At 41.8% G+C, this 9,290-nt stretch overlaps 1 long non-coding RNA gene across 1 annotated transcript; it reads right to left on the bottom strand.

The window, feature by feature from the left end:
• Positions 1 to 7,509: 7,509 nt before the first annotated feature.
• Positions 7,510 to 9,076, bottom strand: LOC143265165 (uncharacterized). Its single transcript, XR_013039367.1, has 3 exons — positions 8,605 to 9,076; positions 8,388 to 8,511; positions 7,510 to 8,237 (listed from the first exon to the last, which is right to left on the bottom strand). It is a non-coding gene; the product is annotated as an uncharacterized LOC143265165 (long non-coding RNA).
• Between the last annotated feature and the right edge of the window lie 214 nt (positions 9,077 to 9,290).

The following is a 9,290-nucleotide window of genomic DNA, read 5'->3' as shown; positions in this document are numbered from 1 at the left end:
TTAGAGTGTAAGAGTCTCCAGACTTTAGAGTCTCGATTGATGAAATATTGAATACTCGAAATGTAGGATACCTGGAGTCCGGCTGAGATAAACAGACTCATAAAATAAAGTAATGGAGACAAAGAAACGTAATAAAGCGATCGAAACAGCAGGTCTACATTCTCGAAACGATTATACAGAAAGATGGTTAGCCTTGTAGCGTATGCCTAACGCGGCACGGCGCGATGAAAGTGTTGATCCCATAACAAACTCGATCCAACGGGCTGCGTAAAAGCTTCATTTAGCCGTGGCATTGCCAAGTCAGTGGATAACGTTATGGTATCCATGGTGGTCGGTGTTGGTAACCCATACAGCCAGCGGGTCTCGAGGATTTTCGCCGTACATGTGATCAGATTTGATGGACCGATCGTTATGGGTTATAATTAACTGGCAAGCCGAACCAGTTTCTTCCCATACACACGTTGGCTGGCAACGTGTGGTTTAGACTCGGTGTGCACGAGTACGTGTCAATTTATAGGAATATATCCGCGAGCGTATTTATGCACACGCGAGTACGCGTGATTATGGGTGCACGTGTGTTTGCTCGGGGAAAAATGAAATACGTTAATTTACGTGCACCACCGAGATCATTTTCGAGCGTGGGACGGTTAATTGCTTCGGGAATAATGAATATTAAAATTGCCGCCGTTTTCTGGGTATAATTTCGCGAATATGAAGTTCGATTAAAATCGAACGATGCATGAATTGGTCCGAGAGGTACTCGAAATGTTTCTCTGGTTCCCTATCGCCGTACTCATCTCCGCATACCATTATTTACGGTGTTTACATTCGAAGGATCTACCGTGTCTCGTGGCTGATAATTAATATAAAAATCAATACAGGCATAAGCGTAAATTTACGCACGGAGAACGCGTGCACGCCGAGCGTGCCTATCGATGCTCAATAATTAATGCTAAGACAGTCACACGTATATTCGCGCACGATCACGAATTTACGTGCACAACGCTCCATCCATGTGAACGTGTTGTACGCTAAAGTGCAGAACTTTGAACACGGATGTATGCTAATGAGCAAATTTGCATCTGCAATTTTGCAATAGGCTCTCGCACGTGTTGCTATGCTTATGGAATTTCTGACTCATCTTTTTTGCCTAATCCATTTCATTTCTTTTTGTCTTCCTAATAGTTACTTAGAAACTTTTACTGTATCATACATCAAATATTTCAGATTTACTATATCTAGCTTTTTTGATATTTCAGATTTATCTAGCATTTTGGATATTCAGACTGTTCATTTTAGATACCTTTGGAGTGGACATCACAAGTATCCATAATTAGTATTCTACATTTCGGATACCACATTTCAAGCATCCCTCGCACTAAAACGATCTCAGCAACTTATAGAAAAGAAAGTTGAAAATGTGATCCTTGTCCAAATCCGTATTTCAATCCCCAACGACAAATTTCCAGAATTCCCACAGCGAAGTTCGAAAAAACAGCGTCGAGTATAGGCTAGTAACTATACGTTGGTCGAAGGGACCCAAGGGACTTAGGGGCCTCGTCTCCACCCTTCCTCAGTCCCCACTTTCCTGCAGGTCGACCTCGCGTACACCTTCTGCTCCCCTTCCGCCGTCCTCTTTTTATCCGGTCGCCCGGTATACGTGGGGAAACATGGCCGCATGCCTCCTCACATGGGCCAAACAATGGCGGATACACGCGGGACCCAGCCTGTTGTTTGCCCGCTCGTGTTTCGATGAAGCAGAGGCCCCGACCACATAATACCAGGGATCTTTTTCTGGTCCCTTTTCCTCCTTTTTTATGCTTCTTCCTCTGGACTCTCTGTGTTTTTGGCGTCTCTCTTACTCGAGACACTGCGAGTTTCTTTGTCTCTTTTTCCTAGCAATGTCTACTTTCTTCTTTGGCTGTCTTTGATTTCAAAGAGGATGAACACTGGAGTGTTACTGGTGTACTAAGTTACTTCTCTCATTCATTCGTATCGATTTTGTATTAACACGTTTGTTTGTGTAACGACCGTAACATTCTGTTTTACATGATACAAAGAGGAGGATCGTTTTATACTTTCGTGTGAAAGAGAACTAGTGTGACGGGTTTGGAGTTACATTTTGGTATTTTATTTGGGTTTGATATTTTATGAGAAATAATTGATGTGCCATGTATGCATATTATTGTCTATGCATGTCTATTTTTATGTTATCATCGTATCATCTCATTTTATCATTTGAAGATTTTTATGTAACACAGGTTACAACTGCAGTATGTTAAAAATCACAGTGAAAATTATAACAATTTTTGTCTCAAGTTTCGATTCATTTTAAGAGCGTATCACAGCTTAATCAAACTCGCATAAAAGTAGCGATAATAAAAGTTCACAGTAGGAGTTAAAATTTCATTCAGATAAATGGCGTTCAACCGTAGTTTGTATTCAGCTTCCGACTCGTTTTATTCCTCCGCATTCTGCCCGTTACATTGTACCGCTGTTTCCTCCAGCTCCGTTCCGTCTTTTTTACCGCTTCTCTTCTTTCTTCTCCTTTTTTTTTCGCCTTCTCGCACCACCCATTCGAGCCGTCTTTTTACGCTCCATTCTACTCACGCTCGTTCGTACGCTGGACGTATTCTTTCTTCTCGAACGCTTCTGTTTTGCCGTAGCACCCTTTCCCCTTCCGGCCACCCTGCACACAGGTGCCCACCTTTGTTCGTTCCTTTTCTACCGTGGTATGGTTATTTCGCGGGGGGAACGCAAAGACGAACGAACGACTTTTACCGAAGCTGAATGAAGAGCTCGTGATCTGATTATCTTTGTGCGATCTTCATCGGACCGCGGTCCATCGACGTGCCCCTCATTTCGCCCAATGCTTATTTTTTATTCGACCACAGCCTTCGAGAATCGCGATGCTCGAATCACTGTAGTTCCATAAACTGTAGTTTCATAATCACTGTAGTTTTGTTACAAGATGTTGAATTGAGGGTGTTTGCAAGATTCAGGATTCTTCAGGGTGTTATATGGAATGCATCAAATGCAGTGTTAATATGTGAATCTATTGAGAGTCTTCTATGAAAATATATACCTAACAAGTAACACCACAAATACTATAAAATAATCTGCAAAGTACTTATATCAATTATAATTCCACATCATCTGACTACACACTAGTCCTCCCTCCATCTAAAAATAATATTTAAATCACAAAAAATTCTACGATTGAAAGAAAAAATCTAACAGTTGAGATAATATATATTAACCAATAAAATATGTAATATAAGCAAGTTAAAATTGCCGAGAAGTCTCGATTGAAGGCGGCATTTGAAAGTTTGCGCATGGTCACCATGCCTCCCCGTATGGATCAGATAATGGCGGACACGCAGGCCTGGCCAGTGTCTACCAGCTCGTGTCCAGATGAAGTAGAACCCAGATCGCACAAGGGGAACCCGGCGATTCTTCTGTTTCTCTTTTTCCTCCTCGCGTTATTCCCCTCCCGTTTCTGGACCCCACGGATTCGCTCGGGTAGAGTTCGATTAAGTGAGACGTGGTAACAGTCTAACGAGAGACAAGCCTCGAGCAACAACCTCTTAGAAATTGTACAACCCGAAGGTGGATAAGAGTGTCTGTAACCGATCGTGTGCCTATTATATGTAGAATGGTTCATGATTTGAAAGCACGAAACCCTCGGGTCTGTAATGTTCTTTTACTACTGACGATTTGCGTAATTGCGGTGTTCGTTTGATGTTCGGCCGATCAATGATTGAACACCTTGACGTATAAAGGAAGTTCTTGTTTCAATCTTGTTCAGGGAGCAAAATCCATGAATCTTTGATCCACGGTGGGATCAAAGTACCTTTGCAATTCGCGATTTGTAATCGTTCGAGTACCACTTGAACTAAAAATGCCGAGAATGCTCCGCCATTTCAATGATACCAAACAGCAAAAATTCGAGGCGAGAAGAATCTTCCACGAAAATCGGCAGCGACTCGATGGAGACCACGATACGCGGAGAGCAATCGGAATTTCGTGGCTGACGAAGGTAACGGGGCAACGTTGCCGCCTGGTAACGAGATAATGACAGGTGCAACATTTATACTTTACTCGCGGTGGATAAGATCGAGCCACAACACTTGTCTGCGTCACGCGACAACGCACTCCTATGTTACTTACACGATGATGGTGTAATTTAGATGAGGATCTGGCGACAAAATGAGCTTCATTTACCCCGCCATTTTTCCTTCGTGCACCACCATCGCGTTTCTCCTTCAACCATACTTTGACGCTTTCAATTAACTTCGTTACTCCAGGAATGTTGCTGCGCAACTTTTAATGGAGATATTTTTAATATTTCTATATTTTTAGAAATACTTGTGGTAATTTCTAGATTTCTATTTCTGGACCCATAGATAAGATAGTTCTCTATATTTTTAGATCGTTACCAAATCATATTTCTAATTTTCCACACCCTCTAACCCATTACCCAGAGTTCTACATTTGCAAATTTCTGCACTCTTCAAATCCCATGTCTCAAAATTTTGTACCCACAATTTGTCAAATTCTCACATTTCTACAGAGTCTCAAATTCCTACATCTCCTATAGATGTCTTGATCTCTATATCCTCAAAATAACACATAAATAAGTTATTCTTCGGACACGGAATGCGTGTAACTCGTGTAACGACAAGGTAGCCCAAGACAAATTTAATGGTCACATCAAGTTCATCTCCAACAGAAATGATGTATCCCAAGTCGTTAATAGTTCGAGCTTCGAGAAGAGCAAGATCTCTTCTACCGTTTCTAATAGAGCGACGTTCGATCGATCATATTACCATGTCGTTCTGACAAACGATCGCGTTCACTGCAACCGTAACATGTCCATGGAACAGCGACTGCATGACGTATCGTCCGGGAATCAAGCGTTCAATACCCGCATTTAATGTGCCGTCTAAATTGCTGTTAGACACTGTAGAAAATTGTCTTGTGATCAACTTCATTCACTAATCAAGGAGCTACGATTTAATCCTCGTTTCTTGATGAAAATCTTGTGGTGTACGATACTTTTTTGATATTCGTGCAGACGTGTGAATTATGTAGTTGTGTGAGGAAGATCGGATTCTTGAAGAGGGTCTGCTTTATAACATATATAATACATACTAGAGTTGCTGTAATATATCATAATTAGACTACTATGTATACTTTGTATGTATGTTTGTATGTATAACACAAATACGTATAGTATCTGATAATTTATATCGAATAAATTGTGTTTCGAAAACGTAACTCGATGGCAAAGGTGGCAGTAAATTTCGCAGGTTCCCGCAAATTAAACAATAAATTTCAGTGACACGAACGAAGAGATCCGCCTCGTAGATTACATAAACGTGATTGTCTCAATCGGGCGACGCCAAGCAATCGAAGAACCGCAAAACCGCCATCGAACCGGCGATTAATTCGTCGATCGCTCCTCAGGGACGCGGAAGTAATGAAAAAGCAGATCGTCTCGATCGTACCGTCTCGATAACTCTCGATCGGTTTCACGTGGGCGAGAGAGAGCGTGTCCCACGGCTGAGTAGGTAAAAGAGGCAGGGCCAGAGGGGGTGAAAAATAGAAATTAAGGGCCGGTGAGTTATCGCGGTTGCGTGAGAAGTGGTTCGAGATAAATCAAACCGCAGCACCGACCACAACGCCACCCCGAGCTTCGATCACGAACGCAAAAACCCCATGGCAAATCCCCATGGGATTAATAGTGTGCCACGGCTGGAAACGGTGCTTCTGATTGGTCCAATTCCCTGACGCAACGCGCACCGGCTGTTCTTCCTTTCTTCCCTTTCTTTTTTTATCCCCTCTACCTTCGAGGGTTAACTCCTCTCAAAGACTTTGTCGAGTCTTTTGCAACCCTCCTCGAATTTTAAATTGACCGATAAGTCTAACGTCATCGCCATGTTGCTTTTGTTTCGCTCCAAATGAAGCAGCCATTTTGATAGAGACGTTCGCGCTCGGGAGGTTGATCCTACTGGATTATGCTCAATTTTATCGATAATCTCGTATGATCTTAATTACTATGGAATATTGCATACATGCAAGGTTAATTCTACACTGTTTATTGCATAAGTTGTATATTATTGCTGGACTTTTAGTTGCATGCTGCACAGATTTCTTGCTCATACGTGTTTGTTAAAGATGCAATCTCAAAATTAATGTAGATCTATAAAGTATGCAGTCCAATTTATGACAAGTGCTTTATTTAGAAGGAACATATGTTTTGTTTATAAAAATAATTTATTAGGCACACAAGGGTTTATAACACGTTACAACGAGAGATAAAGACACGAACCCCTGTATGTTAATTAATATTCCAAATCAAATAAAATATGAGAAAAAAAATGTGGACGTATATGTATAAAATGTTAATTATCAGATATCCATCGACCCAAGCAAGAAACAATTGCCACCCTTCAACATTATGTAACTAAACGTCAGTTAAGAGAACCCTTGGAAAGGTACAAGGTAACTTTTCACACTCCTCCAGGCGCTTTCACTTAAAGTATTTTGTTTCAAACACCGGCTATCTCGATAACCCGGCTACCTGAAAGGGCGATAGTTCGTCAATAGATCCGTCGGCTAATTCCGTCGACACAGTTTCAAGGAACAGGCAGCGGTACAAGTGAGACAGCCGTCGAGAGTTATGATCTTCACAGACTATTAACTACGATACCGTCCACATTCCACGGACTTGAGTTTCTTCGGGTCCGTGGGCCGTAGAAAATGCAGGTAAGATGGTTAACGATTCGGTCGCGTTTACATATATAACCGGAGTTAAGTAGGAACTAAAGCTTGATGAGGGCTCTCACGAGGGGGCCGTACAAGCGTCGGTTCCACGGCCACAGAAAAATTCATGTTCCCCTTCTTGAAGCGTCCAATAAAATGGCCGCGCACGGGCTCCGTTGTATATATTATAAAACTATAGGTGTCACGATTTACGCTTAATATCGAGGGAAGAAAAAACTCGGAGGCGCGACGAGCTTCCACATATATCGTCAACGGTTTGTGGCTAGGGACGTCGGGAACCACCATGGAGGAGGATTTATAATCTTCAGCGGCTACGGTCGCCTTTGATAAAATATTTCGTCTAGCCCGGAATCGTAAGAGACACCCTTTTGTCGTGGATAAACGGGGAAAATATTTATTCGCCACGGGATATCTTACCTTCAGTGTCTCCAATTCAATTTGGAACAACTATTAATATACAGAATCGATTTTATTCCTCACTAAATATGCACGGTGACACATTAGTGTTCCCCATCGTTTACTATGCTATTAAAATTTTAAAACGTTAATATTTATAAATGCAGAAGAGTTTGAACTGTTTCTCTTAAGTGAAAATCTTCTGATCTGAGGAAGATTCCCAGATTTGTACTTGTCCTTTCTACGCCTCCAGATTTCTAGCCCGGAGGTTCTGAACACGGAGAAAGGAACAGTAATCGGTTGAAACTCGATTCAGAAGCCAGTTCCAGGTATTAATTTTCCTTTGAAAATGAGAAAGTAATGGAATAACGGGGGTGGAGCCGAATGGGAGCTGGCGAGTTAACGCCAGGAAAAAGCGAACGAGATCTGGCAAATGACGATACGATGACGATGCGCGTGCTGTCGATCCGTAAGGGAAATGAATAACGATCAGCACCGTGGCCATTCGAGGTCGTTTCTACAGTCAGCAGAGCATTATCGATTATGATAGCCGCTCGTCATGATCGATCAGGGAATCTGAAACTCGCCCGAATCATTTGTCTTCCCCTTGTTCGACGCGCACTAATCTGTCCATATCGTTTCTACGCTTTTGTTGTTCAATTACAATTTTCATATACTCTCTGAAAAATTTATGAACAGATCTATAATGACACAACACTTGATGTCCAAAATTATGTAAATTGATGTAGCTGTTTTGGTACTTTTATATTATTATAACCATTTTCAGCAACGATTATTAAACAACTACTTCGATCAGTATGCCAAAAAGATTTCTACTAATAAACAAAGTGCAGTTAGGAATTTATCTTATCAACGTACTGTATCGTTGAAAGGATTAATTAATGGATGAGAATAAAAAGAAGAGGAGTAGAAACGAGGCGTTGCAAAGAACAATGGCCGTCAATTTTTACATTCTGGGTAAAATAAAAATTCGTGAGGTGCACGAGAAAGGAAACGAGTTCGAACAGCTGTTCCGTGATCGATGGGACGACCTGAAAACGAACGAATGATTAATGAAAACGATAGCAAGGAACGTTCTTACGGCAGCTCGATTAATGGTTAGCCGAGATCAATTAAGGTGGGCCACGTAATAGGTGTGGCGTCGTGTCAATATTGCTTAAACGAAATGAAGTCTGAATTACCGTAACCGCGTTCGCCTCGTTCTCTCCATATTTGTACAGTTGCCGTGAAATTGTCCAACATCCGTTTTCTCTTTATTTGACAAAAATGTTGAAAGCCTCTGGTTCGTTCGTGCGATTATAATTTCTGAAACGTTGCAAGAACGCCGCGCTATCAATCTTGACTCGTCCTGACAACGAGACGAGAACACTTGAATCCACAGTTCGCTATCGTCGTTACCTGAGCTTCTTCCTTTGTTCGTGGTTAACGATTTCACCCTTTCGCCCGTGATAGTCGTTCGTCAACCGTTCTGACTGCTTGATATCGCTGCTCCGCAGGTGATCATTATCTAATTAGAAGATCCTCCGCTAGGAGTGTTCCATAACAGTCCAAAGCTAATAATCATCAGCTTACGGAGACATGAAATGATCGTTTCGAAATTGTACAGCTGCACCATCGGTGATTCCCTCTGTGCTCCGACTTTAATTACTGTTTGCACGTGATTAAAAATCCTTTCCGGCCTCGTGTCTAATCGATTATCGCGTCAACCGTGCTCCCACCATGAAAATCCTCCGTCGAGCGTGACACTCGTTTCTTCCTCTTTTCACGAAGACGATCCATTAATCAACCCATTAGTATCAACTGAATCCAACCGAATTTTCGACGGTCTTCAAGGTGGCTGCTTTCTCACGAGATCTGCTTTCAGAATAGGTGCAAGATTTTTAGGGAAGCTGAGTTATGAGATACACAAAATATCTGAGACACGGAGTACTTAGGATATGAGATACCCAATATGGTTTACTGAGAACATATAAGTGAGTTTGCCAAAATAAAAATTACCTCCGACTTATCCTCAAAAGTATGAAATGTCTCCAAACCTCGTCCTCCATCTCCAAAACTTCCATCCCCAATTTCACTCACCCCTC

The sequence above is a fragment of the Megachile rotundata genome, chromosome 9, assembly GCF_050947335.1.
Source record: "Megachile rotundata isolate GNS110a chromosome 9, iyMegRotu1, whole genome shotgun sequence".
Classification (NCBI taxonomy): domain Eukaryota; kingdom Metazoa; phylum Arthropoda; class Insecta; order Hymenoptera; family Megachilidae; genus Megachile; species Megachile rotundata.
Note: the sequence above shows the minus strand (reverse complement) of the source record. Positions and strands in the feature narration are given on the sequence as shown.